At 41.7% G+C, this 27,845-nt stretch overlaps 1 protein-coding gene across 1 annotated transcript in view; it reads left to right on the plus strand.

The window, feature by feature from the left end:
* camta1a (calmodulin binding transcription activator 1a) overlaps window positions 1-27,845 on the plus strand; it is a 1,037,373-nt gene that overhangs the window by 248,129 nt on the left and 761,399 nt on the right. The window lies entirely within an intron of this gene.

Here is a 27,845-nt window from a genome sequence, read left to right on the forward strand (position 1 = left end):
AAACTTGACAACAGAAATTAGGTTTGTTGACAGGAAATGGGTGCAGACGTAAGGTTATCACTATTTTATAGATTGAAATTCTGAGGTGAAGAACCAAAAGGTACAATGCTGGACAAGACCAAGACTAGCTAAGCCAAATAATGCTTAGGATTTGCAAAAGTTGGATTTTAAAATTGTGCATATTATAGAAGGATTGCTGGTTGAGTAGTGGAACTGTTGTAAGGATGTAGATGTGTTTAGTATTTTATTTACTTTTTTAAAAAGCAGTAATTGCTATTTTTCTCTCTGTTCCATGGAGCATCCCCAGCAACCAGATTGATGATGTGTATGTTGACACAACACCAAAGGTTTAAACTGTGAGGTATGTCAGGATATCCTGCGTGATGTGTTTGGAAACCTGCTGAAGGATGCAACAGCAATACAATTCATGCCAAATGGGTTTCAAATCAAAATATTTAAAACCTAATAACAATGGCTTCATTTTTGGGCTGTTTTTTGCAAGCAGCCTTGCAGCATTTTTTCTCTTTAAAATATGAAATGGGTAGGATTTCTCAATAGCTCAGCAAGTTTGCCTATTCAGTAGAGCCACCTTTCTCGGTCCCTCTACAGTCTCTCAATTGTCAGACTGCTTGTCCAACACCTAGTATTGGATGACAGATATTTTTTCATGGGTTCTGAGCATTGATGACAAGGCCAGCATTTGTTACATAATTTGCCTTGAGAAGGTGGTGGTGAGCTGCCTTGAGCTGCAGCAGTCCATCTGGTGTAGGTGCACCCACAGTGCTGTTGGAAGGGACTTTGCTTTTTGACAGTGAAGGAAAGATGATATAATTGTAAATCAGAATAGTGTGTGGCTTAGAGGGGAACTTACATGTGGTGATTCCCAGATTTCACCAGCTAAATATCGGCAAAACTGAAGCTTTGTCTTTGGTTCTTGTCACAAAATGCATTTCTTAACCACTAATTCCATCCCATTTCCTGGCTAATGTTTGAGTCTGAACCAGATGAATGGTCCATCACATATCCACACCATCACCAAGACTGCCAATGACACCTCTGTAGCATCAGCCGACTTTGCCCCTGCCTCAGCTCATCTGCTGCTGAAACTCTCATCATTTGTTACCTCTAAGCTTGGCTATTCCAATGCACTCCTGGCTGGCCTCCCACTTTCTGCCCTCCATAAACTTGAGGTCATCCAAAACTCTGCTGCTCGAGGCCTATCTGTCACCAAGTCCCGTTCATTCATCACCTCTGTTGGCTGACCTATGTTGGTTCCCAGTTAAATACTGCCTCCATTGTAAAATTTTCGTCTTTGTTTTCAAATCCATCCATGGTTTTACTCCTCCCTAACTCTGTAACCTCTATCCCTAAAATCATCTGAGATACCTGCACTCATCTAATTCTGATATCTTAAGCACCCTGATTTTAATACCCCTACCACTGGGGGCCATGCCTTCAGCTGCCAAGGCCCAAAGGTCTGGAATTTCCTCCCTAAATTTCTGTACCTTTCTAACACTTTTGTCCCCTTTAAGACGCCAGGCTTTTGTACATCAGCCCCAACATCTCTTTTTTAAAATTTTTTTCATGGGATGTGAGCGTCATTGCAAGGCCAGCAGTTACTGCCCATCCTGAATTGCCCTGGGGAAGTTCATCCACAGTGCTGTTAGGGAGGGAGTTTCAAGATTTAGACCCGGTGATGGTGAAGGAACAGTTCCAAGTCAGGATGGTTATGTGGTTTGCAGTCAAATTTTGTTTAATAATGCTACTGTGAAGCACCTTGGGACATTTACTGCTGTTAAGGCTCTATAGAAATGCAAGTTGTTGTTGATAAAATGGCTGCGTGGTGCTTGATAATTTGCTCCTGGATGTATGCAGGACCTGTATAATTGTGTGGAAATGGACTCTAAAAGAACTGAAATATCCTATAATTGTTGGCAAACTGGAATACTGTTGATTATTCTGCTCCATTTATCAGTTTTGCTTGTGACATGATCCCAGTACAGTTTATTTTTTCTAAAACACTGAGAGCAGAAATCAAGTCTCAAAAGTGTATTCTGCCTCCTGCCACCCCACAAATTCTTCCCCTATTCCTTCACCTCTTAAGAACATGCTGACTTGTAATATAGTACTATTGTAGGGTAGCTCTACCATTCCTCACCCATGACTATTGAAGTCTGAGCCTCGGTAGAGAATGTTGGCAAATTATTTGACTGTTGTGGGTGGAGAATCATAGCCAAGTCTGTTCATATGCTCATTGCTGGCTAGAAATTTCTTCTTGCCTTGTATTTACCCACAGCCAAACATAATCATAAGAATCTTAACAGCACAGAAGGAGCTCATTTGGCCAGTGGTCACTGTGCAGGCTCTTTGAAAATGCAGCTTTGCTTTGTCCTACCCCTCCCCCTCAGGCTTTGTTTTGTAACCCTGTAAGTTCCACATCCTCAAAAACTGTCCACTACAATTATGTACGTGGGTAATGGGTACAGGGCTTTCTCCTGGTAATTTATAACATGTAGGAATTTCTAGTTAGCCCTGACCACACATATACTCTTTCAAGGAGGAGTTACTGGAAAGAGATCTGGAACATGAACACTGGCTGGTTATTCCCACCCCTCTTCCCCAACCACACATTCCTAGCCCATGAGCCGGTGAGGCCATTTGTAGCCCTTACTCCTGATCCGGTTAAATCAGTACAGACTAGCAATTGAACCTGGTGTCCACTGTCACAATTTCTCAAGAGTGACCATGCACAGAGTAATCCCTCAGATCCTCATGAGGGACAGAGAGGTAGCATTTTAAGAGCTGATGGAGATTGCCATTATGATTGTTTTTGCTCTTGGGCAGCAGTTGGTATCACTTGATATAAAATCAAAGCCTGTGAACAACTGTAAAATTGGTGGATGAATTGACGTAAATTAAATCTGTCACCGTTGAAATGGCAAAAGTGAGGCAGTCCTTTTAGTGAGCTAATGAGATCCAGTGGTTTGGTATTGGACTATCAAAGACAGATTCATAAAAAAAGGCCCTGATACTTTGTAAACCTCATGGCTATTTCTAGAGCAGAGGTTTCACCTTTTGGCCATTATCTTTTGGTGAGGGCTCAGAGAAGCTATTCTGGAGCATCGTGAAAGGTTTGCAGCTTGTAAATGTAACATTCTGCTCCTTGTTTACATTTACATCTCTAAAGGGATAAAGATAAACAAATAGATATTTTATCCAGCCCCATAACTAGGGTAATTGTTGACATGTGCTGCTGAAATCACGCAAAGGTTTTGTGCAGAATATGAGGTTTGGGGATTTTTATTGGCATTACTTCTGAGCTTTGACAAAATCAAATTAATTCTCAAGTCATTGTTGAAGAGGGATAAAATGTACATTTTTGAAGATTGAGAAAACCACCCATCCATCGCAAGCAGGTCACTTTTGATTGTGTAACTGCTGCTGAATTTATTGCAATATAACAGTGATAATAGATAATTACACTGCCTTCAAAGCGACACAATGAGGAAACGTGAAAATATATCACTGGTGCAGCTGTGATTTTTTTTACCCTACTATCAGTCTCTTCCAAAAATGCTGCCTTTTGCTGAGGTTCAGATCTACAGAACTCATCTATCCTTTGGTACTTCATCAAAGTGGCTATTCTTAATATGTGAGCCTAGGAAGTGACCATCAGCAGGCTGCTTTACTGTCACAGGCCTCACAGTTGAGCACAATTCGGCACTCACCCAGTACCTACACTCATTCACTCACTCCAGCAGGAGTCATTAACCAGTGATCTGGAGTATAAATTCTGACTGATTTTTCTTTCCCAGCTGATCCAGATGTTTCAGGTGAACTGTCATGCCCGAGTTGTTGTCTTTATTGAGCATAGATATATCAGTAGAGATCAGAGACATGCTAAAAGACAAATACCTCTTTTAAGGGAAATTTGGATAAATATTTGAAACAAAGGAAGGTGCAGGTTTGTGGGAGAGGAGGTGTGGGCAGTGGAATTAGTTTTTGATTGACCTAGGAAAGAGACAGTTGAGATTTGAAGGATCACATGGCCGCCTGTGCTGTGAACTTCTATCATTCTATAGTTCAGTAAAGAAAAAAAGGACTTGTATTTATTTTAGTAGAATTTCTGTTTTCTGTTTCTTTGTGCATGTGTCCTTGGGCATGAAGGTACGGCATTATAACAATGAAAGAAAAAGGATTGTCTCATGCTTGGCCATAAAGCTCTGAAAGAGTTATGCATATTTTGTGTTCAAACCCCTCCATGGCATTTCACTTCCCTATGTGTAATGGTAACTTCCTCTAGCTTTACAATCTTCTGAGATCACCGTACTCCAATTCTGGCCTCTTGCACACCCAACCCCCAGAGTTTCATCACTCCCCCATTGGTCACCATAGCTTCAGCTGCCTAGGCCCTCAGCTCTGGAATTACCTACCTTAAGCTCTTGGCCTCACTATCTGTCTCTCCTCCATTTAAGGTGTTCCGTAAAATCTACCTTTTTGACTAGTGTTTTAGTCACTGGTCCTGATATTCCTCTATGGCCCTGTGTCACAATTTGCTTAATAACGCTACTGTGAAGCACTTTGGGAAATTTTAGTATGTAAGAAATGCCAGTTGTTGTTAAGAGGAATGCCAGATTGTTTTTTTTCTCTGTGAAGTAACAGTAACGTGGACAGGAGTCTTCTAATTTGCTTTACTGGTCTATTTCTTTGCATTAATTCCAAATGAGCGCTTAATTTTCAAGAGACATGTTTCCTTGGATAGTTCTTGTTTCCTCACTCGTTGCTTTCCAGCCATATACATAGGTAAAAGTAATTCAGTGACCTGTATATGAGATGGCTCTGTTCCGGGTGTTCAGTTTTAAACCCGTTGCACCTGTTGGGGTTTTGGTGTGTTCCAGGGGATTATTTGTGGCTGCGGGTTTTTTTTTCATTTATTCCTTAGAGTTTGTTTATATGATAATGATACCATGATAAAATAATTTGCAACTGCGGTTAAAGTATGTGTAGAAGCTAGGGATTGCCAGCAGAAGCAACAATTTTTTTGATTTTTGTCAGAATTTTGTGCTCTTTGTTTAAAAAAAAAAGCACAAAATGCACACTGTGAAAATGATCAGATTTGTCTTTTAAGTGTTAATGGATTTTGGAAGTTCAAATCGTACCTGCATTTATTTTTACACGTGCCTGCTGTTTGTAGTTTCCAATAGGTAATTTAAAAAGCCTTTAAACTTGAGTGTTAAAGTGCTCTGTGTCTAATAAAGCGTGAAATGGACTTCCTTTGTAGGTTATAGTTAAAAATTGATTCTTTATTGCTATGGGGACTGAGGGGAAAAGAACACGACCAAAAATTTAAATTTGAAACAACATAAATTATTTTTAAGTCTTGAATATCCATGATTCATTGATTCAGGCACTTCTATCGTTGCTATTTCTTATTGATATCAAAAAGTCTTCCTTTCACTGATGACATGTGAGACTGATTGATGCTGCCTTTGAGACTGACCTTTAAAAAAATTATATCTTGGATAAGCATAATTTATATAGCCAGAGGGGTTCACAATGAAACCCTCAGAAGTCGGAGCCTTTTAATGAAATATCATCATCCTCATCACGTAGATTTCACTTGCCAAAGGAACAGACTTGCCTCACTGCAATAGGTCTGGGAGGCTGCCGTGAGTTGGGCAACTTTAGGTTCTCCTTTCAGATTATCGATCAGTTTAAGAACCAAAGACAAAGGATATAATGTAGAGGTGGCTTAAATATCCCACACGGTGTGCCTATCATGCCATCACCCAGATGTAGCCATGTGATTAGGACATCAGTCATTTGATATAAGGGGTTCCCAAAGTTGTATTGTTGGTTCCAGATAGCTACTCCTGAAGTGCCTTCAACATAGAGCTTTGTTCAAATGTGTAGTCTTCTACTATCTTGGGCAGTGATAGAGGAAGGACCAGTGTTTAACGAAAGCGATGTTTCTATATGCATTTGCTGTAAGTACATGAAGCTAGGTGTCTTGGTCTCTTGTTAGCTCAATGCTGCTCAAACAGGGTGAGCTGTTATTCCAGTCTACTCTCTCTGAGATGACCTGTCATTTGAGCATTGTTTGAGAGATTTCAACGAGTTTTGGAATTTCCTGATGGCTAGTATGTAAATGAAGCCAAACTCTATCCCTCACCTGTAAAGACTGTTGTCTGTCGCAGACAAAATATGACAACCTTTTCAGTAACATTGTCAAAATATGACAAGGAAATGCAAACTGCTGTTTTTGGTAAATTATTACTTAAGATAATTTTGGTGTATAGATTCAATACCTTTTCCTTTATTTCCTTCTCCTATCCTGTCAGTTTTCCTCTATTCCCTCCACTTTTCCTAAAATCTTTGCTGGAGTGCAGTACCTCAATCTCATTCTTGGTGTTCACTTAGTATTGGTGGGCATTAGACAGTGGAGAGCATTACACATGAGCCAGACCCTGTTCTCACCCCTTGCCTGGATCCACACATTCCAGCAGGGATCATTGTATAGCAATCAGGAATCCCAGCTGTTTTTCTCCTCCACAGCAGAGGTGGTGAGTATTGGTGCAGCCCTCTACTAACACCTGGCTGAGATCAGTTAGCTCAGTACAGCCTGGGAATTGAGCCTGGGATCTGGCTAGTGTTTGGTTCAGATCTCATAGCCTTAAATAGCTGGTTGGATGGACAGACTCGATAGCCTCTTCCACTCCCTGTCCTCTAATGAACTAATGTTGCTGGTGTCACAACGATGTGTCGTGTGCAGTGTAGAATATTAATTGTTGGTTTCATCGACTGGCATAATGTCTTGGATTGTTTTAAAAAGGAAAAGAACATCTAGATCTGCAAAGGCAGTTTTAAGATGGCTGCAGAAGTCTTCTGACCTACAAATTGGTAGAGTTTCTAGAAGCCTCTAAATGTGGATTACCAGGGGCATATGTCTAGGCAGTTCCCTGATGGACTTCATACCTGCCATTGTCAGAAATCTCTGCAAAAAAATAAGGACAATAGGCCACCAGACTTCCTGCCTCCAGGAATGCCAGGAATAAGGAAGGACTAATGAATCTCATTATGTAGGGAGAGTGCTAATGACCTGTTTCGATGGCATCTTGTTGGTTTTGACAATGGGAGATCAGAGCTCCTTCGTTAATATGGACTGTCTTCCATTTGTGTGCCATTGGCAGCTGCCATATAATCAGAACGCCACTTGTGAAAAGCCATGATTATAAGCTTGTCTGTTTGTTGCAGCAAAAGAAGAATCTGCAGAAGGAACCAGTAACATACTGAGAAGACTGCAGAATGTAACATCATCTCTCTCTCCCTGCTATTCTCAAGATCGAACCTGATCTCTGGTACATTTTAGAATACATCACAGAAATAGAGAATTTCAATTGAAAGGAACTTCAAATATCATAGTATCCACTTTGGTAGAAGATGGATTGCAGTTTAAAAAGAGACTGTCTCCAGAAAAGCAAGCAGCTTGCATCTGCAGCAGCACCCCTGGAATTTCAAGACCACCAAAGGAGCATCAGAACATAATTTTTTTTCTTATATATTTTAACTCTTATCAATTCACCTCCTCTACCATGTAACTTGTTCTGTTTTGCGTGCTAGTGTGCTTGTGTGTATGTCACCGGATTCAGGATGTGTTTTACCTTTTTGATAAGTCTTATACTTTTATCTGAGTAAGTTTTAACAATAAAAACTAGCTCCTTGCTATTGCAAGAGGTCTGGCTGACTTATTTATTCATATAGTTTTACATGCGGTCAAGTACATACTGAATTGAAAAATCATATTTTTTTAAAAATTCAAACTCTGTTATAACCAACCTCGGGAATGGAATAAAGGAATTAATTCGCCTTACTGGACTTGGTCATAACATTATTCTTACCTTTGAGTCAGAAGGATGCATGTTAGAGCCCACGCCAACAGTTGAGCATAGAAACCTGTGTATAGGTGCATTAATTGAGGTGTTGTCCTTTGCATGAGGTATTAAACTGAACCTCTGTTTGTTCTGGTGGAGGTAGTTAATTTCATAGCACTAATCAGTGAAAAGCAGACAGTCTTGCCTTTGTCCTGGTCAACATTACCCCCTTAACCACCATCACCAAAAATAGATTGTCTGGTTACCAGCATGTTTCCTGTTTATAGGATGTCCCTGCATGCAAAATTGGCTACTTTGCTTATCGACTCAATAACTGAATTTCAAAAATAATATGGTTGATGCTTTGGGATGTCCGTCCCGAAAGCATGATGAGATGTTATAACATCGAGTACAAGTCTTTCTTTCAAACTACCATCCTTCCATTTCAGCTTGCTTTAAAAAAAACTTCCTCCCAAAATGAACAGTCTCTGCACTTAGTGGAACACTGGATCATTCTTTCCTTGACAACTTCCACCACGAGCGCCAGAAATTTGTTTAAGGAAAATCTTTTTAAATGTATGGTAAGTGAACAATTAGTCATACATTGCAAAACAATCTGATTTAGCTGACCTCATCTGGAGTAGAACTCTGGATATTACATTTGGCCTCAGCACTCCCTGGTTGAGAGAAAATTAGCTTGAAGCACAAGATAAAGGACCAAAGTCTGGTGACCCTGGATTGTGCGCAGCATGAATCAGCGTCATTCTGAAATGAGAAAATTGGAGGAGAAAAATCAAATATTGTATTGGTAGTACTACTTGCAAACTATGAAAATAACCCAATGAATGGTGATACAACTGTTCTCTACCTGTCTGAAGTTTAACTGCAGGTTAACCATTCCGACAGTAACAGTCACTACTTCACTGAATTAACAAAACAATTGAATATCCAGGCCTCCCCTCAGCACAGCAGTTCTGGAGTCTAATTTACATCTTTAGTTCCTCAATGGCTTTTATACTGAAGTTAAATACATACAGGTTGAAGCTAACAGTGATGCTGTTCAGACACTATACATTCCATGTATCCTGTTCTTAATCTCTGTGTATTTGTTCAGCATAATTAATACAAACACAGAAAGCACTCCATCTGGTTATTTGGTTCTTTGCAACTTTAGTGCAGTATTGTTTATGGTCTCCCTGTTGACAGCATTGTTCTAAAGTTCAGACTTCTCTTCCCTATTCCTTCATTCTACTGCCACTACTATTCCTATTAGTTTCACTTCCTTTCTCCTGAAAATTAAGACTTGGGGTGGGTGCCTTTCCCAAGTGACCTCATGCCTGAGCTTAAATATTGAGTCCCATCCAGAGTATTTGATCATTTGAGAGGCTCAACAGCTGAGCTTGATTCTGTTCTTCACCCAACATTCTCACACATCATCTTTCTCATGGGGGTAATGGCACAGACAATGGTCACACAACATCTGATGCTTTTCCTGTACCAAGAATCACAAATCTGTACCTGATAAAGGAAAATTCTTCCTAGACAAAGTGTTTCTGAATTGTAAAAGTATTTTCTTTGTTTGAACTTCCCCCAGTGGTTTACCAACCAAGCACCATTCCCCCCTGCCCCATCACAATGTATGTCTCTCTCTCTCTTTCCCTGCCCCCCCCCCCCGCCCTGTATCCTCCTCCAGTTCTGCAACCTCCAAGACAGCTACATCCTCAAATTCTGGCCTCTTGATCATCCCTGATTTTAATTGCTTCACCATTGAGGGCTGTACCTTCAGCTGCCATGGCCCTAAGCTCTGGAATTCCTTTCCTAAATCTTTCTGTTTCTGGCTCTTTCACCTGTTAAATGCTTCTTAAAAACATTTCTTTGACCAAATTTTTGGTCTCCTGACCTAGTATTTCCTTATGTGGCTCAGTGTCAAATTTTGTTTGATAATGCTCCTGTGAAGCAACTTGGAACATCTTTTATATTAAGAAAGAATTATACAATGCATTTCACAACTATCCGACATTTCAAAGAACTTTTTGGCCATTGTAGTACTTTTTGAAGGGCGGACTCCGTTGTAATCTAGGAAACATGGTTGGCAATTTGAGCACAGCAAGGTCCCACAGACAGCAATGTGCTAATGATCAGATAATCTGTTTTTATTAATGTTGGTTGAGGAATAAATATTGGCCTCAGAGCACTGGAGATAGCTCCCCATACTCTTTGAAATGGTGCCATGAGATCTTTTTCTTCCACTTAAGAGGACAGGCGGGATCTTGGTTTAACTTCTCATCTGAAAGACAGCAGCTCCAACTCCCTCAATACTCCATCAGAGAGTCAGCCTTGATTTTTGTGATCAAGCCCTGTAGTGGGACATGAGCCTAGAATTTGTGACTCGGAGACGAGGATGCTGCTAACACAATATAAATGCAATTTGGGTATTATCGATATTCCAGATAGTGGAGAGAGAAGAACTTTTAAGAGGGACCTTTACATTACTTTAAGGTAATGGATCCCTAAGCCGTAGCACTCTTACAACTACCCAGGCTGAGAACAGCTACTTGAGTGAAAAAAAGAGATTGAAGCTGGGGCCTTCCATGATGCTTATAGCTCAGTATCTCAGTACAAAGCACATTTACCAGCTGTAGTATTTGCTGAATCATGTAGGGTTACTTTGTCCACCCAGTATAATTGTGTAAGGAATATATAATTTTTCTAATATTTTTTCTGTTTCAAAACATGCAGAAACTTTAAAAATGTCAGTCTTCCATAGCTAGAGATAACAAGTTATCATTGTGACTGAAGATCAGGCAGCAAGGACTGGGCAGCTTAAAACGTAATTGCTCTCTCAGGTAAAAATTACTATTGCCTGCTTCGATTTTTTTTTTCCTTGCGTGCTGTTTTGCAGACCATCTCTGATCACTTCCTTGTATCACTCTCTGCTCACATCCACCTCCCCAATCATAATCCCTTCTGCATCTGCCCCTGGAAAAATCTATCCTCTAATTCACTTACAGCTGCACTTTCAAAATCCCACTGTGTAGCCTTTGGCCCTCTGCTTGCCGAAGCGTTTCTGCAGTTACAGATTTGCTCAATTGCACGCTCAATTCCGCCTTGAATACCCTTGTCCCAAATAAATCCATTTTCTCTCTCTCACTCTGGGTGTTTTTCCTGGTATGGCTCTCATCTCTGCTCCCTTAAGCAGACTTGAAAGGATATGGTGGACAACTGACTTAGCCACCCACTGCCAAATCTGGCTGGACCACAAAAAACACTGACAGGTCCTGCTAAAACTGCTCATTATTTGAGGGTCATCCTGGAATGTAGAAATAGCCCCCTACTTCTTTTTCCTATTGAAAACTGACTTCTTAAACTCCTCTCTCCTGTCTCCTCCACCCTTACCTCCAGCAATAAGTGCAAGGAGTTCATGGACTTTTTTGTGACTAAGATCAAGATCATCCATCAGCTGCCTCTGCTGCACCCCTCCCAGCTAGCCCACCAGGCCAAACTTCCTTTACAGCTCTCCCCTGCCCTAGCCCTGAACTCACAGCTTACTTTTTCACTTTCATTTCCCCTGATGCCCTCTCTGAGCTGATCTTGTCCATAAGACCCTCCCTCTGTTCCCTAAACACTCTTTCCACTAAACTTTCCCTCCTGGTCCCCATGTTAGCTGATATTGTTAATTGCTCTCTCCAGATGTTGTCCCTCTTTCCTTTAAATCTGTTGCCATCAGCCCTCTCCTCAAAAATCTAATCCTTGACCCGACCATCCTTGCAACCTACTGCCCCATCTGTAACCTCCTTTTCCTCTCAAGTCCTTGAAAACATTGTTGCCAAATGCATTCCCATCTTTCCCGCAACTTTGTGTTTGAATCTATTCAGTCAGGTTTCCTATGCTGTCACAGTGTTGAAACAGCTCTTAGCAAAGTCATGAGTGACATTGTGTGACTGTGATAAGAGTAAACTTTCCATCATCCTTCTTGACCTGTCTGCAGCCTTTGACACGGCTGACCACATCACCTTCTTCCAATACCTTTCCATTATCCAACTGGGCAGGACTACTCTCACCTGGTTCCATTCTTATTTATCTAATTGTATCCAAAGTATCACTTGTTACGACTTTTCTTTTTGCTCCTGCACCTTCTACCTCAAATGTCCCCCAAATGATCCAACCTTGTCGTCCTCCTTTTCTCAGTTACAGGCTGCTCCCTGGCAACAATTTCTAAAAGCACAGCTCTACCTCACTAGTTCTCTTGACAGCTCCGCTTTTGCTAAATTATCAGACTGCTTATCCAACATTCAGTACAGGATAAGCAGAAATTTCCTCCATTTATTGCCCATCCCTAACTGTCCTTGAGAAGGTGATTGTGAGCTGCCTTCTTGAACTGCTGCAGTCCATGTGGTGTTGGTACACCTACAGTGCTGTTGGGGAGGGAGTTCCAGGATTTTGACCCAGCAGCTGTGATGGAACAGTGATATATTTCCAAGTCAGGATAGTGTTGGCTTGGAGGGGAACTTCCAGGTAGTGGTGTTCCCATGTATCTACTGCCCTTGCCCTTCTAGATGGTAGTGGTCTTGGGCTTGGAAGGTGCTGTCTAAGGAGCCTTGGTTAGTTCCTGCAGTGCATCGTGTAGATGGTACACACTGCTGCCACTGTGCATCGGTGATGGAGGGATGTTTATGAATGGGGTGCCAATCAAGCAGGCTGCTTTGTCCTGGATGGTGTTGAACTTCTTAAGTGTTGTTGGAGCTGCATTCATCCAGGCAAGTGGAGAGTATTCCATCACACTCCTGACTTGTGCTCTGTAGATGGCGGACAGGCTTTGGGAGTCAGGAGCTGAGTTACTCACTGCAGGATTCCTAGCCTCTAACCTGCTCTTGTAGCCACAGTATTCATATGGCTAGTCCAGTTCAGTTTCTGGTCAATGGTAACCCCCAGGATGTTGATAGGGGATTCAGTGATGGTAATGCCATTGACTGTCTAGGCGTGATGGACATTGCCTGGCACTTGAGTGGCGCAAATGTTACTTGCCACTTCTCAGCCCAAGCCTGGATATTGTCCAGGTCTTTCTGCATTTGGACATGGACTGCTTCTGTATCTGAGGAGTTCCCAATTCACTATTAGGAAGACTGAAGCCATTATCCTCGGTCCCCGCTCCAAACTTCCTAACTCAAGAAGCAACCTCTTAATTTTAAAATTTGCATCCTTGTTTTCAAATTCCTTCATGGCCTCACTCCCAACTCTCCTAATGTGCTCCATAACCTTCTAAGATAGCTGTGCTCCTCTAATTTTGACCTCTTAATCTTTCATCCTTGATTTTAATTTCTCCTCCATTGGCCTTCAGCTGTCCAGGGTATAAGCTCTAGAGTTCCCTTGCTACACCTTTACACTTTTCTCCTTTAAAATACGCCTTAAAACATACCTCTTGGATCAAGCTTTTGGTCATCTGACCTAATATCTTCTTTTCTGACCTAATATCTCTATATGTGGCTTGGTGTTTCTTAATGCTGCTGTGAAACACCTTGAGACACATCTATATAAGTGTAAATTATTGTTGTTCTGGTTAACATCGAAGACTGCTCAAAACAAAAACAGTGCCTCGAAAGGCACAAGTTGTTAAGGCCATGCAATAGTTGTCTGAAGTGTTAATTAGCCATTCAATCTGAGACCATTACTTGAAACCAGACATCTTAGCCATTGTAAAAGACTGGCTGTGCATTCATAACTGATGAATGGCTGTTTTACATAACTTATTTATGAAAGATCTGATCTCGTCAAGATTCTGAGGCAGAATCCCCGTCACCTCACACAGATGGAAAGATGCCAATCAATTTATGAGATGCAACCCTTACTGATTTTGTTTCTGGATGACAACAAGGACAATTCCTATTTATACAGCGCCTTTAATAAAGTGTCCCAAGACACTTCACAGGTGTTATAAAGCAAACTTTGATAATGAGACACATTAAGGCAGATGACCTAAAGCTTAGTCAAAAAGGTAGGTCTTAGGAGTGTCCTGAAAGAGGAGAGAGGTTTAGAGAGGGAACTCCAAAGTTTAGGACCTTGGCAGCTGAAGGTACAGCCACCAATGATGAAGCAAATAAAATCAAGGATCCTCAAGAGGCAGAACCAGAGGAATGTAGATATCTTTGGGAGCTGTGAGGTTGGAGGAGATTACAAAGATTGTGGTAAGGCCATGGAGACTGGTGAGCGGGGAATGGTCTCACCCCACTTGATGTTGATCAAGGATTGGGCCCCAGGGGTAGAGAGTTTAATTAAAGGCTTTCTGTGCTGCCTTTGAGATGGAATTACGAGTAGTAGCCTTTGAACTGGTCATTGGTGGCCATGCCTTCAGTGCAAAGCTCCTAAGGTTTGGATAAAAGCAAAATCTGCAGAAGCTGGAAATCTGAAATAAAAACAAATTCTGGAGACACTCTGAATACTCTTGTGAAGAAGAGTCATATTTGACTTGAAACATTAACACTGTTTCTCTCTCCAAAGATGCTGCCAGATATCCTGAGTATTCCAACACTTTGTTTTCATTCTTAAGCCTTGAAGTTCCTTCTTTAAACCTCGTCGCTTCTCTACTTCTTTCCTCCTTAAACCATTCCTAAAACTGATGTTTTTGAACAAGCTTTTGATTGCGCTGATATCTCCTTATGTGGCTTGTTGTCAAATTTTGCATTATGATGATTTTGTGAAGTGCCTTAGGCTGTTTTACTACATTAAAGGAGGGGGGAGGTTAGATTATTATATATAGCACTGCCCTGGCTTTCAAAATTCCCTTGCTAGAAACACAACTCTGGACATGTGTATAAGTGCTCAGGAGTTTTGTGCATGTGTGTAAGTGCCCAGGTTCATGATGTGATGCAATTGGCAGTGCAGAACAGACGTTGCTGTTTTTACATTTTATTCTGCATCTGCCAATCTTAAGCAGATAGGGTAAAGCAAATAGGGTAATCGCACAGACCAATTGTCTCTGTCCAGTACCTCACAGTATGGTACGTTGGTGCACTGACATAGTGCCACCAAGGCTGCTGGGTTAGTCAAGTATGTGAAATCAATAAAACATGCTGCATTCAGTATAATATGCAGTTCCCATTGATTGTTAAAAGTGATAGAATGTAATCAATTGTAGCTGGCATCATTTAACTGGAGGAACAGCACCTCATCTTCTGACTAGGCACTTTACAGCCTTCCGGACTGAATATTGAATTCAACAACTTTAGACCTTGAACTCCATCCCCATCCCCCCTTCCATTTCTTCCCCCTCCCTTTTGTTTTTTCCAATAATTTATATAGATTTTTCTTTTCCCACCTAGTTCCATTATTTTTAAATCTATACCTTTTATACCCTGTTAGTCTTATTCCACCCCACCCCCACTAGAGCTGTACCTTGTGTGTCCTGCCATCCATTCTTAATTAGCACATTCGTTTAGATAATATCACCACCTTCAACACCTCTTTGTTCTTTTGTCTGTGACATCTTTTGATTATCTGCTCCTATCACTGCTTGCTTGTCCCTACAACCACCCCCCCCCCCCAACTTCTCTCCCCCCCCACCTTAAACCAGCTTATATTTCACCCCTCTCCTAATTTTACTCAGTTCTGTTGAAGGGTCACGAGGACTCAAAACATCAATTTTTTTCTTCTCCGCCGATGCTGCCAGACCTGCTGAGTTTTTCCAGGTAATTCTGTTTTTGTTTTGGATTTCCAGCATCCGCAGTTTTTTGTTTTTATCATTTAACTTCTGTGTATTTCTGGCCCTTTTGAATGGCATCTTAAGACACTGGGTAACTTCTGAGGGACTGTATATCCTTCTAGTATTTGCTCCAAAGTTCTAACAATGGAAACTCAAATTCCAAGGGCAAGAGTTTAAAAGTAGAAAAGGAGTCATCGTTTGGTGGTACAGAACTTCAGTATTGCTGAAAAAATATTTATTCGAGAGCAGTATTGCTCTCGAAGCTTTTCATTGTGTACTCAACAGGACAGATTCACAAGACAGCATGTCTTTTTTCAGCAATAATAAGGAGTGTGGAGGGAGGTCAACTGGAATGTCTTCACCCCATGGGAACATGGAGCTTGCATTAAGTTACTGTGGAAAGGCCATTGAAGCATACAATGCAAATGAGTTCAAAAGACATTTGCATTCTTTCCTGTAGAAGGACTTGATGGATATAGTAAGGAGTGTGTTGGTGGGATTTATCTGAGAAAAGGATGGGCCATTAGGCCTGAATAATCTTTACCTCTTCCTAAATAATATTTATGTTCTCACAAAATGTATACGGGTTCCTATTGTTGTTTGATATGTTTATACATGCTCAGAGCAATGTTCTTTTTCTTGTGGCTCTGGGTCTGCAGAGGTCACTTACAGCAGATTGAAATGTCTGATGTGCAAAAGGTTTTCTATAGTGACCTGTAAATCCTTTTATCCTAAAAACTGTCTCTTTTTTACTGAATTCAACACTTTGCAGAACTAAGCCATCTGCCATGGGCAGGAAGAAACAGTCAGCATTGCCTTCTAAACTTTAAATGACAATTGAAGCAATGGACTGTACCTTTCCACGCAAATTCAACAGCAAGTAATTTGCTAAACACAGAATTTCCTAAATTTATCGAGTCATCAGTGTTCAACAATAAAAGTCCCATTTAAAATAACCCTTGGATCTCAAAAATACACATAATGGTCACAAGATTTTGCAAAGCTAATGCTGTATAAGGCTACCTGAATGATTTCTCTTAATTTCTTGGTTCTGTGGCCCTCAGAGGAATACACTGGCATATTCCTGAAATGTCTCAATGTCTTTACTTCATATTTCTACATCAAAAACCCATTTAAAGCAAATTGGTTGTGAAGTATTTAAATGAAACTGTGTTGCTGTGTGATGATGCTTCATGTTGCTGTGTGATGGTGCTTCATCATCCTGATTTGGTTCTGTTTTAAACTTTTTTAAAACCGAGGTCAAGGTTTTTTTGGAACCTGACACTGGGGGTTATGTTTCTGTTGCTGTGCAAAGCAGACTTTTCAGGTCAGCCATTTTGCTGCAAGGGGACTCTGGAACTGCCATGTGATTCCCAAAGGAAATATATGAAAACATTGCCCCTGGGATCCTTGCATTCCTAACAGAAGGCATAATGTGTTAAGACATAGAAGTGTCATTGGTAGAGCCCTAGGAACAGGGTGCTAACTTGACCACTGTCATCTCAAAGATTGAGGAGAAAATGAAGGATTTAATACCTTATAAAATAAGAAGTTGAGCATGATAAGAACATAACTTGGAGAAGCAGCAGACCTGCTATTGTCATTCATTAAGATTATGGCTGATCCTCTACCTCAACTCCAATTTCTGGCCTTATCTGCATACCCTTGTTGGTATAGCAAAGATTCATTAAATTGATCCCTGGGAAGAGAGGGTTCCCCTATGATACAAGGCTGAGTAAATTGGGCTTATATTCTGTGGAATTTAGAAAAATGAGAGATGATCTTATTGAAACTTTCAAAATTCTGAAGGAGCATGATGGGGCAGGCACTGAGATTGTTACTGCTGATCAGGGAATATAAAACATGGGGGCACAGTCTCAGGCTAAAAGGCTGGCGAATCTTTGGAATTTAACAACCCAGAGGGCTATGGATGTTCCAGCATTGAATACATTCAAGGCTGGGATAGACAGATTTTTGGTGTCTCAGGGAATCAAGGAATATGTGGAACGGGCAGGAAACTGGAGTTGAAGCTCCAGATCGGCCATGATCACATTGACTGGTGAACTGGCTTGCTAGGCCATATGGTCTGCTCCTGTCCTATTTCTTATGTCCTTGTGATTATCTTACTGTCCAAAGATTCACAGACTCTGAGTGAATTAAGATCTCATCTGTGTTGAATGACTGACTGACAGACTGAGTCCTTATCCTGAGACATATAACCCCCAGTTCTATACTGTCCAGCCCCTTTGCCATAAAAGTTGACATACCATTTGCCTTCCTAATTGTTGCTGTACCTGCATGTCAACTTTTTGTGATTAATGTATAAGGACACCCAAACCCCCTGCATACCAACATTTACTAGTCTCTCACATTTAAAAAAAAAATCTGCCTTTCTGTTCTTCCTTTCAAAGTTGATAATTTCATACTTACCCACATTTTACTCTCACTTGCCATCTTACCCACTTGCTTAACCTGTTGATAAGGGATAATTGATTGTAATTAATTAGTTCAGTGCCCTTTTACCACTGGGACCTTAGTTTGAGTTCAGCACAGACAGAAAGAATGAGTGCTTCTCCTTTACAGAAAGAGGATAAAACAGCCCCCATAATATCAATTCTATTCTTATTGGTAGTTGGCTGTGGAAACATATTTACCATGAACCATTTGCAGTAAATCTGGTAGGAGTGGAGGCATCATTGACCCTTATTGTTGAACTAAACATAAAACCCTGGCTACAGGTGTTTTGAAGTCTTGGTGAAGGGCCTAGCCTATAGAACAGAGCATGACCAAAGTTGAAGAAAGTGGGCGAGAAGACAAGGTCAAGTAGAACCTCCCAGCTGGACACTTCCAATCAAGAAGGGCAAGAGTGGCAAGATCATGGGGATAGTATCACCTCCATGTTCCCCTCTAAATTACAGCCTGATGGGGACATATATACTGCTCCTTTGAGGAAAATACTGATATTACCTACTTAACATCATCAGAGGGGCAGCATCATCATGTGACCTGTAGTGGTTAAAGATGGCCCACTACCACATTACGTAAGAACACAAGATATAGGAGCAGGAGTATATCTTTGACCCCCTTGAGCCTGCTCCTTTATTGAATATGATTATGGCTGATCTTAGACCTCAATAGTTCTCTGCCCTATCTCCACTCCCCTTGATTCCTTTAGTATTCAAAAATTTAGTACTCAACTACTGAGCATCCACTGCCCACATCCACAACCTTCTCAAAGAAAATAGGAGCAATAAATGCAGCCTTGCCAGCATCATAATGAAAAAACAAAAATACATTGCAGTGAATGGGTGATGCTAAGTTGCGCCTTAACCTGTAGAATGTCAGGAAGAATGTGGGAGGTAAGATGTTGCAAGAGTTGGATAGCATCTTTAACTCCTTGAGGCATCTCACAGTTGGAGATCAGGTGGAAATGTTCAACACCTGGATTTCAACACAATGAAGGTGCAAGGAAGAGGTGTAACCCATAGTGTGCTTGGAGTTTGATAAACTAGGGGAGCAGGTTCAGAGGACCTATGAACATATGAAGTGAACATATGAAGTGCTGTTAGTGGATGAAAACTTGAGAAATATCTGCTACAAATGGGAATTGTTTCCAGGACATTCTCCAGTACTGCCAGATCCTCATAAATGTTTATGCCAGAAATGGTTGTGTTTGGACCTACATTTCTGAAACCTGCAGTTAGAAATAGGACATTTATAAATTGTTGTTCCACAGCAACCACTGATCAGTACAATCAGAACAAGAACCAGAAAGCTCTTAGAAAATACGTTGTTGTGACATCTGGCAGTGAGTTGATTCGTGCTGAGCATGAAGAATAGTTAATTGGGTGACGTTTTGCACCGGGATCCCCATTTTCTAAGTGCTACACATGGTTGAAGTATTTCAAATAGACTGAATGCAAAGTGATTCAGTGCAACAACATATAAAGGGTGGGTCAGGTCAAGTTGCTTCTTGGTTGGCCATAACATTTATCAGATTTTCTTTGGCAATGTCCACAGTATCAGCCTCAGATAGCACTTAGAGGTGTGAAGTTCTTAATGGCAAGCCACATACCCGATGTATTTGCCTTACTCAAAGAAAAAGTGCAAAAAGACAGAAAGTAGGTTGTGTTCATTACAAGGGGCTAAATTTTAAAATGTCTCCCTCTCCCATCTTATCCTGTTTTTCCCCTGGTCTGTTTAACACTGAACAATTACAAAGACGTGAAGCTCACTTAGTGGAAATGAATCCTGCTTGAGTGCTATTTATTTTTCTTTTAACCGGGAAGCCAGCACAAATGCAACATATCTCCTGGTAATTAGGTGGGCCAAACACAAATATATTGGAAGCTGCTTTCATTGTTTTTAATCCGCTCCTTTTCAGCAAACTGTTTTTGTTCAGGTTTCAGAGAAATTGAAATCTTGCCCAGACAGTGGAAAAATCAAAAGACAGACCATTGGCCCAATGTGCCAATGTAAGCAACCAGAGACAGATTAGAATTTAGAAGGAGGAGAAGCAAAGTGTCTGTGACAAAGATTTGGAAGGAAGTATTGATTGAAATGTCTAAGGTATTAGTGTAATAGCAAGCTGCAGCACTGGGTGTTGAGGCCCATGTATGTGGCTTTTTGTTTTGGTAAGGGGAGTGACTAGATTTATAATCCTCTTCTGGGCGACCTTGCAGCAGATATTTTGTGTGGCTTTCATGGTATAATATTATTTGGAGCAAAATGATTTTGAGAGCTTGAAACCTGAAACCTTTTTAATAATTTGACAAATGTGCTGCACTGTTGGGGGACAAAAGTGGCAAAAATTTGAAGTCGCAATTGGCCTTTTTAAAAAAAAAATGAACTCCAGTTATCTTCCCTTCTTCTAAACGTTCTGATTCTCATGGTTGTGCAATTCCCAGTTGAACATTATTCACATGCAAGCTCAGATGGAAAGTTTGTTGATTATTCAGTCATGTGGGGTTTCACATCTGAGTAAAATCCCATCCTCATCCCCACATCTATATACCCCGCTTTCCAGCAGGAGCCACTGCATAGAGACTGAGCACTGGCTGATATTTCCTCCTCACAACTGCCCGGCCCCCCTCACCACCACTCACACCCACAACCATTCCAGCTCGAGCTTTGAAGATGATTGTAGTACTTTTGTTCAGATCAGCTAACACTGTAGCCAGGGACTTTCTGGTCTGTTGGGCTTAGTAACATGCTAGGCAATGCCTTCAAGCGCTGTGCCTTTGCTTTTTGCACATTTTCTTGTTCTACCTTGTCTGCTGTATGCCTGTATAGGAATTCTTCCAAGTTTCTTCTTCCCAAGGCAGTAAGATGATGAAATGTATCTCTGAACAATCTATCAACAAAAGAATTGTTTCAGACAGTTCCTTATGTAGGAACTCGATGTATGTAATTTATTAGGTACAATTAAAATATGGAAGCATGTAATTTATACAGCAATTCTATTGGTTTTTCTGGGGTCTAAATAGGGCTGAGGACCTCCAGACTTTCAGCAATGACTGGCTGAAAGTCAGTGTTGCTGTTCGTATAGCACAGTTGTTATAAGACACCACAGCAGATTTGTCAGAACTGTTCAGTGTTATTGCCAAGACTATTCATATTGCTCGTCGCCAGAGGTGAAATGTGGCTTACAACATTTATCCAAGCACTGTGGACAGATGAGTTAACTCAGCATTTAATAAACTGCTTATTATGGGGTCATTCACTTAGCAAGATAAAAAGATTCTTTCATATTGCCTGTAAAAATGATTATATTAAAAAAAATCATTGCTGCCCCATGTCATAAGTTAAAAGTAATTTAAGTATTTAATCTGAGGTTCAACAGGATCTGACAGAATGATATCTCACTTGCATTTATGTGTGATTTTTCACTATTTTCTTGGCAACTATCCTTTTGACAGTGCAGATCCAAGATATGACTGGTCTGAAACTACAGACCAGTGCCAGTTAATTTTTTGAGGAAGGCTATGACGGTCAGCAGTGTCTTGCTTGAGGACCACTCTGTAATTGGGTTTGCTTCTAGTTGATCTTTGAAAAGGTCAATATTAATCTTTCATCTAACATCATTAGAACAGATTATCTGGTCATTAACGCATTGTATTTGTGGGAGTTGCTGTGCACAAACTGGTCGCTTGTTTCCTACATTAAAGCAGTGACTATATTTCAAAAGTACTCATTTGACTTTTTTATAACTAATTTGTGAGATATGGACATCCTTATTAAGGCCAGCATTTATTGCTCATCGCTGTTTGCCCTTGAGAAGGTGGTGATGAGCTGCCTTCTTGAACTGCTGCAGACAGTGTGGCGTAAGTGCCTCCACAATACTGTAAGGCAAGCTGTTCCAGGATTTTGATCTGGTGACAATGTAGGAATGGCCGATATATTTCCAAGTTAAGATGGTGTGTTATTTGGAGGGGAACCTAGAGGTGATGGTGCTCCACTGCGCCTGATAACCTTGCCCTTGGTGGTGGAGGCCGTGTGTTTGGGAACTGCTGTCAAAGAAACCTTGGCAAGTTGCTGCAGTGCATCTTGTAGGTGGTACGCATTGTAGCCACATTGTCTTAGTGGTGGAGGGAATGAATGTTAAGTCATCATTGGGTTGTCAATCCAGCCTTAAAATGCTTTATATTGTGAAAGGTGCTATATAAAGGCAAGTTCTTTTTTTCTCTGCCCTGGTTTGGTTTTAGATATAGTAGAAAGTTGGGAATTGTATCAGATGATATATCATAGCGTGAAGGCACAAGTTTGCAAGACAATTTGCCTCAAAACAGGCTTTTTGTGTCAATTGCTCCATGTTGCAGATATACTCCGCAGACATATCATTTGTGCTGTAGTGCTGAAATTGCCCCACAGCACACTCCAGCTTTCTGTTGCAGAAGCAATGTGACCATCCATTTTGGTTTTTGATTGGCTGCTCAATAATCGTGGCTGTTGAACACAGGACTAATTTTCAGTTATGGATTGGAAAGGAAAAAGGTTGTGCATGCAAAAAGGTAAATCTTGCATTTGCGTTAGCAAGCTGTTACATCCTTGTGGAAAAAAAATGTTTAGACAAGTTGGCCATGTAACCGTAGAGAGTAAGGAAGGAATCAGGAACCGAACTGAATACCAGTTCCAGCGACATCTCATTGCAAGTGAATTACGTGTAGAGCAGGATCTCCCCACCCCCCCTGTCCGGGGGCTGGGGGGTGTGTGTGTGCGGGAGTGGGCGCAAGCAGGCAGGTTCCCGATCAGCGCCCCCAATTGGGGGCACACTTCCATTTTACATGGGCGAGCCAATTAAGGCCCGCCCATCGTGACATCTGCCAGGAAGTGTTATCTGCTCCCTGTGTGGGTGGGGGGTGAGGATGTTTCCCTGAGCTGGGAGGGTGCACTTTCATGCATAGATCTCCCTGGGTCAAAGTGCTGCCTCAGGGAGATTGGCTCAGGTTTGAAAATTTCAATAAAGAAGGGGGATAAAAAGTTACAGACTCGTCCACTCATGCGCCACTATCACATGAGCTGGGACATGTCAATTTCTTTTATTTAAACATTTTATAAAAATTTTAATACCCTCATGAAGCCTCATCCCATTCGTGGATGAGGTTTCATGTTTTTTTCAGAAGCCCGCCTGGGCTCCTGGCCTGCCCGCCAACATTAAGGTCCATTAATCATGTTAATTACTTTTTTAATGGCCTTAATAGGCGTTTGACTGTTCACAGTCGAATCGGTTGTGCGCCCATTGAACTGAAAATCTAAATGACACGGGGTGATGTCGGGACGCATGCCTGACGTTCCCCCCCGTCATTTTATGTGTCGGTGAGCGGGCCCTGCCCCCCGCTCGCCAAACAGAAGATCCTGCCCATAGAAGCCCAGAGATGCCATGAGTGGGCTGCTGTAGTCGCAAGGGTGTAATTAGCCCAGAGTACCACTGCCATGGATGACTGAAAATAGATAAGAAATAGGAGCAGGAATAGACCATACTGCCACTTGAGCCATTATTCAATATGAGCCTGGCTGATCTCCTGCTTCAACTCCACTTTCTCACCCTGCCTCCATTTCTCTTCTAATTTTACTTTCAAGAAACATTGTTCAGTAATTGTGTATTGGTAAACATCAAGCTACTCCAGCCACATGCCTTGTGCATAACTCTGCTTCACGGACATTAGATTGATCCTTGTTCCTCACTCCCTTCATTCCACTGTTGACAATCATATCTTTGACTAGTATCTCCTTCAAGATGCCAACTCTCTCCCATCTTTGAAAAGCCTCCCAATTGGTCTTTGTGCAAATATATTTTTAAGGTCTCCATCTTTTTTCTATTTTCCTCTTCTCTGCTCCAAACAACCACATCCCCTGAATGAGACATTAGGTTTGCACATGAGAACTGTTCTGCCATTCCTCTTGTTTCCTTGCAAATGAATTGTACAGACAGCAATGATGTGCTTACAACTACAACAACTTTTATTTCCATTATTTTTAAATATTTTTAAATCTTTTGTGCTCCCCCCACCCCCACTAGAGCTATACCTTGAGTGCCCTACCATCCATTCTTAATTAGCACATTCGTTTAGATAATATCACCAACATTAACACCTATGTGTTCTTTTGTTCTGTTGTCTGTGACATCTTTTGATGATCTGCTTCTATCACTGCTTGTTTGTCCCTACAACCACACCAACCCCCTCCACTTCTCTCCCCTCACCCAAACCGCCCCCCCCCCTCACACACACACACACACACACACACACACACACCATAAACCAGCTTATATTTCACCCCTTTCTTGGATTCACTCAAGTTCTGTCAAAGGGTCATGAGGACTCGAAACGTCAACTCTTTTCTTCTCCACCGATGCTGCCAGACCTGCTGAGTTTTTCCAGGTAATTCTGTTTTTGTTTTGGATTTCCAGCATCCGCAGTTTTTTTGTTTTTATTTATTTATTATGGTGCCTTCAGTGCCATAAAACATCCCAACATCCCATAAAACAGGACTGTTATGAAGCAAAATTTGACACTGAACCATGTAAGGCGATATTAGGGTAGAGGGCTGAAAGATTGCTTCGAGAGAGGTTTTAAGTAGCAGCTTAAAGGAGGCAAGAGAGCTGGAGAGATTTAGGGAGAGAATACCAGAGGGTCTAGGCAGCTGAAGACAAAGTCACCAACGGTGGAGTGATTAAAATTGGGGATATTCAAGAGGCTAGAATTAGATGAGCGCAGCGCTCTTTGGGATTGTGGGCTGGAAGGCGTTTCAGAGATGAGGAGGGGCAAGGCCATGGAGGAATTTGAAAACAAATATGAGAATTTTAAAATTGAGATATTGCTTAACCTGGAGCCAGTATTGGTCAGAAAGCACAGGGGTGATGAGTGAATGGGTCTTGGTGCAGGTGAGGACACAGGCAACAAAGTTTTGGATGACCTCAAATTTACAGATGATACAATGTAGGAGGCCAGCCAGCAGTGCTTTGGGATAGTCAATCCAGATGTAACAGGCATGGATGAAGGTTTCAGCAGCAGAAAAGCTGAGGCAGGAGAAAAGTTGGGCAATGTTATGGAGTTGGAAGTAGGTGATCTTGGTGACAATGCAGATGTAGTCAGAAGCTTGTAGTATAAGGATCTGGCACAGAAGGGCCTGGATACAGTACTGTCCTTGGTGTGATGTAAAGGAACACATGACCTGAGTCCAGAGGGCAGTCTTGTACTGGACAGAGGGGTGTGTAGAGGCAAGCTTGGAGACAGCGCCTAGCTTAGATCTTATACTGTATATATGTATATAGTTACAGGTAGTTAATAAACACTTACTGTTAAACTATATAAGACTCTGAACCGCTTCATGAGACCTATTGAGCTACACACACCTTACAACAAAGCTCATTTCAGTTTGTTATAATACCACGTTTGCAAACAATCTGGTTCAACCTAAGACAATTGGCATGGAGGGAGATGAGTTTGTGTCTAGGGAATAGAGTTTGTAGCAGGGACAAAAGGCAATGGCTTCAGTCTTCCCAATATTTATTTGGAGGAAATTTCTACTCACCCAGTACTGAATATCAGGCAAGCAGCCTAGCAATTTGGTAGCACTGGAGTTGGCAGTTGAGTTGGTGGTGGATGTTGTCAATGTGCATGTCACTTTACACCAGGAACTGTATAGCTGTATTATTAGTACTGATAAACTGATGCTCATGCCTGATGATTCCATTTAGAGCGGTCAAGGTTCATTTTCCTGTTCATGTTTATTGAGCTAAATTTCCCTTGGAAGCAAATATCTTGAGTTTGCAGATATCTGAGGGAGTTGTGCAAGCTTATTTGTTTTTGGAAACTCAACTTGGCATCCTCAGTAGCTCAGATGGTGGAACTGCAGCATTCCAAGGTGGAGGCCCACCACCATCATCTCAGAGTAACTGCGGAAGTGCAGCAAATCCAACCCTGTCTGTGCCACCCACATCCTTAGAACAAATGCAAAAAACTAGGGCCCTTAGTCTTGCCTGACCCATCTCCCACGTCTCTGCCCTCACAGCTTCCTCGCCCTCCCAGGGCCATGATAGGGTCCTTCTTGTCCTCACTTTTTACCCCACCAGTCTCCACATTCAAAAGATCATCCTCCACCATTTCTGCCAATTCCAGCATGATGCCACCACCAAAGACATCTTCCCCTCACCATCCCTGTCAGCATTCCGTAGGGATATTTGTTCCGGGACACCCTGGTCCATTTCTCCATCACCCCCCAGCACCTCATCCCCTTCCCACGGCACTTTCCCATGCAACCGCAGAAGGTGCAACATCTGCCTCTTTACCTCCTCCATCCTCACCATCCAAGGGCCCAAACACTCCATTCAGGTGAAGCAGCGCTTCACTTGCAGCCCCTTCAATTTGGTCTGCTGCATTCGCTGCTCCCAATGGGGTCCCCTCTACATTGGAGAGATGAAACACAGACTGGGTGACCACTTTGCAGAACACCTTTGGTCTGTCTGAAAGCATGACCCAGATCTCCCTGGCGCTTGCCATTTCAACACACCACCCTGCTCTCATGCCCACATGTCCGTCCTTGGCCTGCTACAATATTCCAGCGAAGCTCAACGAAAACTGGAGGAACAGCACCTCATCTTCCAACTAGGCACTTTACAGCCTTCCAGACTTAACATTGAGTTCAGCAACTTCAGACCATGCACACTTTCCTCCATCTTCACCCCTTTTTGATCCCTTTTTTCAAAATTCATTTCTATTTTTATCCACTTATTTTTATTTTTATGTATTTTCATTTTTATTCATTCATTGTCTTATCCCCTTTTTATTTTCGATCCTTTTCCCCCGCTACCACCCCCTCCCCCCCACCCCACCTCTACAAGGGCCATCTGTTACTTGTTCATGTTGTTCTTTTCAGAGCGCTTACCTATGTTTTGCTATTATCACATTATGCCACTATCAGTACCTCCTTTAGCCCTTACCACTACCATTAATGCTCCCTTTATCCTTTTGTTCCTGACATCTTTGTCAATCTCTCCTTAGCCCCCAACTATTGCTGGCCTTCTATCCAGTGTCACCTGCTCCACCTCCCCCTTAAACAGTATAAATTTCATCACATTTCCACTTCTCTTTAGCTCTGAAGAAGTCATACGGACATAAAATGTTAACTCTGTTTCTCTCACCACAGATGCTATTAGACCTGAGTTTTTCTAGCATTTTCTGTTTTTGTTTCAGATTTCCAGCATCCGCAGTATTTTGCTTTTATCTTAGGGTATGGCGGTGTAGTGGTTACAGTTCTAGATTAGTGACTCAGAGGCTATGCTTTCAAACCCCACTGTAGCAAGTTGTCAGATTGAATTCAATAAATATGGTCATTTGTGGACTGGCACTAGAAAAAATGATCATGAAACTGCCAGATTGTATAATTAAAAACAATGGGTTCACTAATGTCCTTCACGGAAATGAACCTGCCACTTCTACCCTTTCTGACCTAGTCATGACTCCAGTCCCACAAAATTTGGTTGACTTTTAAATGCTCCCTGAAGAGCAATTAGCGATAAATACAGCCCTGTCAGGGTTGCCCATGAACAAATAAGAAAAAATGCCTGATGGTACTACATGCACAGACCAGCAAAGTCCCAAATGTGATCCCAGGTCTGTGTTGAGTTAGATGACAGCAGCCAGGTAGGAGTAGCAATGCTACAATTCTCCTTAGTACGTCTCGGCTAAGGAAAATAATGTCAGCCACTCCCACTGTGCCCACTCTCACCCATCCCCAGGAAAAATGATGTATGAAGAATGTTGGAAGTAGTGATGCTT

The sequence above is a fragment of the Carcharodon carcharias genome, chromosome 15 (assembly GCF_017639515.1).
Source record: "Carcharodon carcharias isolate sCarCar2 chromosome 15, sCarCar2.pri, whole genome shotgun sequence".
In the NCBI taxonomy this organism is placed as follows: Eukaryota; Metazoa; Chordata; class Chondrichthyes; order Lamniformes; family Lamnidae; genus Carcharodon; species Carcharodon carcharias.